Source organism: Rhinolophus sinicus, linkage group LG14, assembly GCF_036562045.2.
Source record: "Rhinolophus sinicus isolate RSC01 linkage group LG14, ASM3656204v1, whole genome shotgun sequence".
NCBI lineage: Eukaryota > Metazoa > Chordata > Mammalia > Chiroptera > Rhinolophidae > Rhinolophus > Rhinolophus sinicus.
The window spans coordinates 2,158,446-2,168,543 of record NC_133763.1 but is presented as its reverse complement, the minus strand read 5'-3'; the positions used below and the strand labels follow the sequence as shown (position 1 = coordinate 2,168,543).

Below are 10,098 nucleotides of genomic sequence, written 5' to 3'. Positions count from 1 at the left end.
CTGAGCTCCATGCTTCAGCGACTTCCTATCACAGAAAAAAATGCAAAGTCCTTAGGATGGCTGTGTGACCTGTGCATCTGTGGCCTCTGTCCCCATGCTCTGCTGCCGTCCCATCCACCACACTGCAGCCCCCACACAGCGTCTCACATCGACCCAACACTCTCCCTCCTTCCCTTGTTTCACTGTTCTTTCATAGCACATAGCACAACAACAAAACCTAATGGTACTTATTTCTAATGTCACCTGTCTGCTGCTCCTACCAGGAGGAGACCTTCTTAAGAACAAGGATTTTATTTTGTTATCCAGTATGTCTAGCATCTAAATAGTGCATAGCACATGACACGTATCAATCAATACTTACTGAATATTTTTTCATGCACATTTAAAATAACATAGTTGGTCAAAGGGTCCAAACTTGTAACCAGAAGATGCGTAAGGTCTGGAGATCTAATGCCTGGCTTAGTGACTATAATCAACAATACTGTTAATAAACTTCAAAGTTGCTAAGAGACTAGACCTTAAATGTTCTCACCACAAAGGAAATGAGAATTACGTGACGTGACAAGAGCTAAGCCTACGGTGGCAATCATATTGCAATAGGTAAATATAGCAAGTCAATGCGTTGTACACCTTAAACTTACACAATGTTATAAGTCAAGTATGTTTCAGCAAAAAATAAAATATCATAGAGGTTCACAGTATAATCTTAATTTCCTGGGTGAATTTTTTTCCTTCTGTAGAAGATGGGGTATAGACTTATATATAAGCTTTGGTACAATACAGACAGGGCAGCGTTCCTTAGCAACCTTTAAAAAGAGATTGCAGGCTTTCATATGTGAGTTAATACAATGTGTGCACACATATATGTTCACAAACTATTTTCAGTAGTGCTTTAGGGCTTTGAAAGTCTTCTAAAAGTTGCCGTGCAGTGTTCAAAGGTGTAACTCTTACTGTCAAACGTTGACTCACTCGAAGACTGTCACTCAACATGTAATGGATGCCAAACTTCCAAACTCAGGTCACTTAACCCTGGACCCCGTACCTTCCGGAACAACACGAGGGTGGTGGACACGCCGAGAGAAAGGAAGCAGAGACGATGGGGAGAACGAAGAGAAGCGTGTTCTCGCGGTAAATGGTCAGTAATTCAAAGGGAGAATATGATGTGAAAGAAAAAGAGTATTTTAACAGGAATCAGGAACCTTTAAGAGGAAAACCGAGCGTCACCTCCCTAAAAGGTGAAAAAGGCAGGTGTGAAAAGGCGTTAGCCCGCAGGGGGTTGTTCGTCTGTTAACCGCCAGGTGGCGCTGTCGGAAAAGTAAAGCCGGTTTGCTCTGCGGGGCGTGGCCTGGCCAGCGGGAGGCGGGACCCCAAGGGCCTTCAGCGCATAACCAGGCTCGTTCTCCTCGGCTGGGCCGGGTCCAGTCCCCTCCTGCTTCCCTCCTAAGCTTCCCAAGGCGCGTCTCGTTTGAGCTCCAGGTGCAGTCAAGCCCGCTCACACTTGGTGTCCCATGATGCCTCCTCTGCTGTTCTCCCTCCCTCCCCTGCCCAGGTGCGTCTCCGGGCGACCGGCCCGCTGGGAGCATCCTGCCACCTGCTCCGGGTGTCCCCAGCCCTCTGTGCACAGTGCAGATTCCACTGGGCCGGGTCGCTGCCCCTGCGGGGGGAGGGGGTGCACGGGATGGGAGGCAGGGGAGAGGGGAGTCTCCGAGCCCTAATATGAGCGCTTCTTTCTGCATGATTTTGGATCTGAGGGTAGAAGCAGTGGCCCTGCAGGAAGCGCTGATTGTCATCAGGAGGAAGGAGGAGGAAAGGGATGGCTTGTGAGCACGGGCAAGCCTCTTATCTTCTCAGGGTCTCACTTTCCTAATCCACAGAAAAAGAGTGATAATAGTGTCGATGATAATGACACATGTGTTGCACCTCTTAGACGACATGAGTCACTTCAAGTCACAGGGCCTGGCCTCCTCGGCGCATGTTATTGTGCGAAGGAGACAATCTGTCAGGGATGGAGATGCAGTCAGAACCGTCCATCCAGCGGAAGTATGTTTCTAGACCAGCCTTGTGAGATGACACCAGCTACGATCATCTAGCCACCATCTTTCTAATCTTGGTGATACACACTTTATGCACTCATGGGCATATAGGTAGCGTGTGTGTGTGCACGCACATGTGTCGTGTGTGTACGTGTGCGTGAGTTCCACTCAGCGCATTTATCACGACTATGGAAACAGTCTTGTTACCCAGTTGTGATGATTTCCTCTGGTCTTGTCTTCTCGAGGGACAGAATTCAGTGCAGGTGCCGGGTGGTACGTTTTCTTAGCAAAGGCAGATACACTCTACGATGTGGGGCAGACGACCCCAGGACGGGGAAGCCTCTCCTCACGTTGTACGAAGGCTTTGATTTCTGTGGGTAGCACTGCCTCCCCTCTGCTTTCTCGTTATCTCTCTCTCCTGCTGAGCTGCCCAGTCCTCCCTTTGGCTTCTCAAGGCAGTTTCTGTCCAATTTCTTTTTATGATTTGCTTGAGAAGCTCACTAACATGGTCCTGATAAGCAGGATGCATACTCTGATGAGCAGAATGTCTTCCTTCCTTCTCTGGCTTCTAACAACACATCCCTTGATTTAGGGGGACGTGCGAGCCTGGAGTCCTGCCGGGCCAGTGAGGGCAGCTGCAAGAGGTCTGGACCCAAGTAGGGGCTGCAGCCAGGGCCTTTCTGACTGGGGCTAGGGGTCTCCTTTTCCTGCTAATTTCTGGCTATCTACCCACCCTGTCAGTCTCGCAAGGGTTTTTTTGATGGGGCTACTCACTTTCTTTTAGTGACAACAGAAAAGCTAGTTTTGACACTATCTCCACAGTGCTCTGTGAATTTCTCGGAGTGGACTTGGGGCCCTGCAGAGTGGAGGGGTTGGGAGCACAGGTGGACCCCTGCCCTGTGCTTCTGCTGCTCTTTCGAAGTCAAGTATTTGAACTCAAATGCACGTTTAGCTTATGTCTAATGTTTCACTGAGGGCGGGACCCCACTGCTCGAGTTTAAACACTACTAATAATAGGGTAACTTACAGCCTTCTGTTGTTGAACATGTAGGTTGGTTCCATGTTTTGTTGCTACCATGTTGATATGAACACCTTTGTACATACGCTGTTTCCCCCCATGTCCTTGTGTCCTCACCACATTTCCCGCTACTGAGTTAGGCCCCGAGGGCATGGACATTTGCATACGTTTTAAGTAGCTTTGCCAAGCCGCCCAGTCCAAGTCGGCTCTCGAGGACAGTGTCACAGTGAGTTAACCTCCGCTTACCAAGGGTAACAGCTTTGACAAAACAACAGCAAAAAACCAAACGGAAGCCCAAACAACACAAAAAGTAGCCCCATACATGAGTGTATTTGGATCAACCTAGCTTAAAAGGCAGGCTGGGCCTCACGCGGGATGTTGATTGCGGCCGGGCCAGACGGGTGGTAGTGCCAGCTCCCTGAGGCGCTGTGGTCGGTGGTGGCCGGAAAGCAGCTGAGAAAGCTGTGTCACTCTGAACCCGTGAGGAAGAACGTCAGGAGCCACTTACAAAGGGTTATTCAGGGACCGTCGAGAAGGTGGGAGACGCTGGAGCTCCTGGAATGGTACGTGGCCATCCTCCTCGAGGGATGGGACTTTCCCAGAAGACATCTTGCCTCTGAACTTGGAGAGGAGAGAATTCCATAGTGCTGCTCACTGACGGCTCTGTGGGGAAATGCTAATGTATTTAGCGCACACAGGTAGTGGTTTTAAAACATCACATCAAAGACAAGAAAACACCCCTCAGATTCTCAGTCCCACACCAGTAACGACTGTGACCAAGTGGCCTTTCAGGGCTTAAAAAAATGACTCTCCAGTGCATCTTGTTCTTACAAAGTTTTGATCGTTTGTTTTACGTTTGATACGCTGGATAATGCAGTGGAAAACTGAAGGAACCAGATACACGGGATGTCCCTCCATGCTTGCAAATCACAGAGTCGCAGTAACTGCCATCGCACTTCATAATATGAAGGGTCCAGGCTGCATGTGAGCCCAAAGCAGCATTTATTGTCTTCAGTGACACTTGCAAACCCTCCAGCTGGTATTTCCGCCTGCAAGCTCATCAGGGGACAGAAGCAATTGTCCCGTTTCCTCACCTCCATATGACATCACGATGGCAGGGCAGTGGCACATGGCTGAGGAATGTCACACACTGCTCGGTGGTGTTAATCTCTGCTCATAAAGCAGAGACATTTGGTCTGTGGTGTCACACAGATGCCAACACTAAGCTCGGAACAAGCAAAGAAAGAACATCTTTCTTTATTCGATATGTGTTCAAGGGGAAGCCGGGCTTTTAACTGGAAAACGCCATATGTTTGTTGGCTTTATTTGCATTAAAAATTTCAATTTAAATTTTGGTTGCATGGGACCTGCAGTAGGGATTGGCCTGGTGGGGCCACGGAATGCCTGACCTCACCCATTCGTGGGTCCGAGAACCGAGGAGCTGTGCACCCCGACGGTTTCCTGGGCAGGGACTCGGCCCCCAGGCCCCAGCCAGCCCTGCTCAGGCCACACTGCCCGGTGCTCTAGCCTTCAGTGCAGCTGCCTCACCCCTGAACTCATCGTCTCGCTAAGGCACAGAGCTGCGGTGCTCCGCCCTGGCCACACACATTGGTGAGGGTGCTGCCAGCAGAGCGGGGCCCAAACACTCGGGAGTCCCAGCGCCCAGCGCCCCCAGCACCTTTCCGGCCTCCACCAGGCCGCCCATCAGAGCCTGTCTCTCCGACCACCTTGCCCTTCCCTGCGCCAGCCCTGCTGTCCCTCTTCTCTTGCTCACACGTCCTCCTTTTGCATCCAATTCCCTTTCTCCGCCCCTTTGTCCTCTAGCCCAGCAGCCTCCTCTCGGAACCCCCCGGGCGTCTCTGTCCACAGGGCTGAGCAGAGTGTTGCCCTGGCTCCCACACACTTTGTTCACTGCCCACCTTAAGCTGGCAGCTGCCTCTCCCTCTCCAGGCCGGGCGGTTGCAGCTCCCTGGGGGCCAGGGGCATATCTACTTCCTGTTTTGATCCTGAAAACTAACACAGCGTCAGACATAGTAGGTGCTCGTTTAACATATTTGAACAAATGCATTTAGTTATAAGTAGGTGATAACCACTGGTAAGTGAATAAAAAGTAAGATTTGTTATTTATCTATTCACCGTCCTTTACTGAGTCCCCGCTCTGCCAGGCCTTGTGATGGATGCCAGTGTCCAAAGGCGAATAGACCTTGTGCCTGACCTGAGGGGTGACCGTCTCGTGGGGGAGATGGGCAGGTGAGTGTGAATTATAGCCATCCATTTATTTTGTATGACAGAAAAACGTTCTTAAGCTTGGGTGTTTTTTTCCTCCATGAAATTAGACTGGATAAGGGCATTTTAAGAGTGTGAGTAGCAAAAATATATAACTTACATGTAATTTGTGGTCTGTACTACTCAAAGAAGATGTTTAAGAGTAGCTTCTCTTTACCAGCACGACCCCAATCCTGGGTGTTGGCGTTGCACGTGCTGGGGACACAGAGGGTCCCTCTCGTGCCACAGGTGGCCACCCTCTACTGCCACAGCCTGTCACACTCTGCTGCCCCAGGAAGCCAGTGTGCGAGCTGCAAAGCCACGGTCTCACCAGGGTGTCACCACGACATCCTTGGCCATCGTCGCATAAAGTGAGAAGATGGAGCAGCTTAACAGGTAAGCAGAAGGGTCCTGCCCCAGACTGTGACGCCAGTACCAGCCCACGTCACAGGCTAGAAGCGAGGGCTTGCTGTGGCTTTCCTCGAGTCCAGCCCAGTGGGACAGGGAGCACCCTTATTAATGAACTGTGACGTGCAAAGGGACAACTGGAGATAGTCAACTGACTTGGTACAGGTCAGAGGTCACCAGTCTTCCTGGGTCTGGTTTTCAACTATTTTACTGTATTGTCTTTCTTCTCTTCCTTGTCATTTTCCCCAAAGGACAACTTCTTGGGAAAAAAAAAATTTTGATGCCTTTTGCTACCACTTTACAGAAAAGAGTTATAGGCACATTGGAAATTGAGTCTGTCGATCTGCGATGCAGGAGTCTGTAAAATTGTCCTGGGTGATGACGGAAAAGCGGACTCTGACTTAATGATTAAAGACTATGAGTCATGCCAAGGCTTAGGAGGACGAGGCATGGGGTCTGAGACCAGAGGGCTTTGTGGGATGGGTGTAGGGAGAAGCACGCTCAGTGGGTCATCGCAGTAGGCGTATGTACTCATTTTTATTAAAGACCCTTGAACTGCTCAAAACTGTGGTAGGCCAAGTAATGACCTTGAAAGATGCCCGGTCCTACTCTGCAGAAGCTGTGACTAAGTTACTCCCACGGTAATAGGAACGTCACAAATGTGAATAAAGGTACAGACTTGGAGAACGGAGAGTATCCCAGTTCCCCCGGTGGGCCCAGGCTAACCACATAAATCCTCGAGGCAGAGAACCACTCCTGATTGTAGTGAGAGAAAGCGAGGTCTCAACAGAAGCAGGGTCTGAGAGGTGCTACGCTGTGCACCTTTTTTTGTTTTAATTAAAAAATGTATTTTTCTGTTTCCCCCCAGCTTTATTGAGGCATGGTTGACAAATACAAATTATATATATTTAATTGTACAGCGTGATTTTTTAAGATGTACAACATGATGATTTAACATACATATCCGCGATGAAGTGATTACCGCAGGCAAGTTAATTAACACACCTGTTACCTCACAGGGTTACCTTTTCTGTGTGTGTGTGTGTGTGTGTGAGGTGAGAACACCTAAGATCTACTTTCTTAGCAAATGTCAAGTGTATAACACATTATGACTGGCTATTGTTAACCGTACTGTATATCAGGTCCCCAGAACTTATTGATTTTATAACTGAAGGTTTGTACCTTCGACCAACACCCCCCATCCCCCACCCCTCCGTCTCTGGCAACCACTGTTCAGCGCTGCTTCTGTGAACGGGCCCTTGTTAGATGCCACATATGCGTGACGGCATATGCACATTGGTCTTTCTGTATCTGGCCTATTCTACCCGGCATAATGTCCTTTGGGTTCATCCATGTGGTCACAAATGGCAGAATTTCCTTCTGTTTATGGTTAAATAACATTTGATATATATACATATATGTATGTGTAAATATATACACACATATATAGGCCATATTTACACATTTTCTTCATTCATTCATCAATGGACACTTATGTTCTTCCACATCTTGGGTATTATGAATAAAGCTGTAATAAACATAGACATGCAGATATCTCTTTGAGATACCAATTTCATTTCCTTGGAAATATACCCAGAAGCTGGATTGCCAGATCATAAGGTAGTTCTAGTTTTAAATTTTTGAGAAACCTCTATATTGTTTTCCACAGTGACTGTACCAATTTGCATTCCCACCAACAGTGTATGTGGGTTCCTTTTCCCCCACAGCCTCTCCAACGCTTGTCTTTTGAAAAGATTTTTATTAAAAATATAGCTAACATATAATATATTAGTTTCAGGGGTACACCATAGTTATTCAACATTTATATCCCTAAAGAAGTGATCACCATGATGAGTTCAGCAACCATCTGACACCGTCCCACGCTGTCACAATGTTATTGACTACATTCCCTGTGCTGTACATTACATCCCCATGACTCATTTGTTTTATACCTGGAAATTTGGACCTCTTATTCCCCTTCACCTTTCCCCCTTTTTAAAATTTTCAATTACATCTGACATTCAATATTATTTTGTATTACTTCAAGTGCACAGCATAGTGGTGAGACATTTGTATAATTTAAGAAGTGATCCCCCTGACTATTACCCACCTGGTAATATATGTAGTTATTACCATATTGTTGACTATATTCCCTGTGCTTTACTTTACATCCCCATGACTATTTTGTAACTACCAATTTGTTCTTCTTAATCCCCTCACCTTTTCACCCTGCCCCCCAACCCCCTCCCATCTATCACCCCCACAAATCTAGTACCCATCTGACACCACACATAGTTATTATAATATATTGACTATATTCCTTATGCTACACCCTACATCCCCATAACTACTTTGTAACAACGAATTTGTACTTCTTAATCCCTTCCCCTTTTTTCACCCACACACCCAAGCACCCTCCCATCTGGTAACCATCAATATGTTTTCTATATCTATGAGTTTGTTTCTGTTTTGTTTGTTAATATTGTTCTTTAGATTCCACATGTAAGTGGAATCACATTGCATCTGTCTTTCTCTGTCTGACATACTCCACTCAGCACAACACCCTCCAGGTCCATCCATGACACCACAGATAGTGAGAACCCATTCCCTGCCATGGCCGAGCAATATTCCATTGTATACATGGGCCACCTCCTCTTTATCCATTCTGCCAGCAACGGACACTCAGGCTGCCCACATCTTGGCCTTTGTAAACAGTGCTGCAATGAACATATGGATGCACAAATCCCCTTAAAGTAGCGTTTTGAATTTCTTCGAATAAATACCCTGAAGTGGGATAACTGGGTCTCTTGTTATAGCCTTTGTTTAAAAGTCTATTTTGTCTGGAATAAGTATTGCTACTCCAACTTATTTTGTTTTTTTATTTCCATTTTCGTGAAATATCTTTTTCCATCCCTTTACTTTCTGTGTGTGTATTTTCAATCTGAAGTGGGTCTCTTGTAGGCAGCATATGTAAGGGTCTTGTTTTCTTACCTATTTAGCCCTCCTATGTCTTTTGGAGCATTTAATCCATTTACATTGAAAGTAATTGTTGATAGATATGGCAGCCAATCAGATTCAGATATATCCATGTGGGGGAGGGCTCAACACATTCAAGATGGCAGCCGCCTGCCAGCTGCATGGGAGAAGGATCCCACACAGGGAAAATGCTGACTGTCCTCCAGCCTTCTTCCCTAAGCCATGCACCTTACTCTGCTCCTCGTGTGCCTTTGACGCCTCCCCAAGTCACCGTCCCTTCGCTGGAGCCCAAGGTGAGTGCCTGTGAGCAAGTGAGTCTGTGCGCGGGCCGTTTAAGAGAATGTCTGGTTTCCCACTGCCTTCCATGCCGCCTGGAGGGTCGGAATCCCCACTGTCTTTCACGGCCAGTTGTTGTGGGCGCTCCTCTTCCCAGCACCAGTGCTATGGGCCGGGGAGCCTGGTGTGGGGCTGGGGTCCGTCGCTCCCCCAGGGGGAACCTCCACGGCCAAGATGTCCCTCCTGGTTCTCAACCACCACACGCAGGTGTGGGGCCCGTTTCGCGTCTCCACTCCTCCCATCCGTCTCAACATAGCTTCTTCTTTACATTGTCAGGCTTAGGACTTCTGTTTGGCTAGACTTCAGATGGTTCTCCAGGTTGATTGTTCTACAGTTTAGGTGTAATTTTAATGTGTTCACGGAAGGACGTAGCCCAGTGTTGATCTGCTCTGCCGTCTTGGATCTCTGCTTGTCTCTGCATGACCGCCATGCTGACAGGTGTGAGGTGCTGTCTCATCGTATCTCTTTTGATTTGCAGTTCCCTGATGGCGAGTGATGTTGGGCACCTTTTCCTGTGCCTGTGGCCATCTGTTTGTGTGCTTTAACGATGGAGGAAAGGGACATGAGCCAAGGCTGAAAAGTTAAAGAAACAGAGTCACTCCTAAAGCTGCCAAAAACAACAAAGGATCAGCCCTGATAATTTGATTTTCCCTCAATGAGAGCCATGTAGAATTTTAGACCAAGAGAACGATAAGATAATACATTTGTGTTGTTTTAAGCCACTATGTTTGTGGTGATTTGTTATGGCAGCAATAGAAAAGTTGTACGGGAAGGCATTCTGACAAGAAGAGTCTGCCGTGTGGGAGAGGGCAGCGCACAGCTCCCTGGGGTTTAGGAGGAGAGCTGTGGGCAGGCAGCTTCCAGTCAGTGGTGTGGCTCAGGTGGAGGCAGTTAATCGTCCTGGGGAATGAGGAGAAAATGAGACCTCAGCCCCCACCTGGGAACCTGGGACAGGTCAGACGCGTCCTCCTGAGCCAACTTGGTGTTTCTAGTTCATTTCTGAAAATGAACATTTACTGAACACTTTATAAAACATTTCATTTGATCTTCACAACCACCCTG

The 10,098-nt window shown here is 47.7% G+C and overlaps 1 long non-coding RNA gene across 1 annotated transcript; it reads left to right on the top strand.

Annotated features, from left to right (window-relative positions):
* The first annotated feature begins 1,036 nt into the window (after positions 1-1,036).
* LOC141568561 (uncharacterized) lies at positions 1,037-6,636 on the top strand. The gene is made up of 3 exons (XR_012491715.1): positions 1,037-1,549; positions 5,217-5,301; positions 5,498-6,636. It is a non-coding gene; the product is annotated as an uncharacterized LOC141568561 (long non-coding RNA).
* The last annotated feature ends 3,462 nt before the right edge of the window (positions 6,637-10,098 follow it).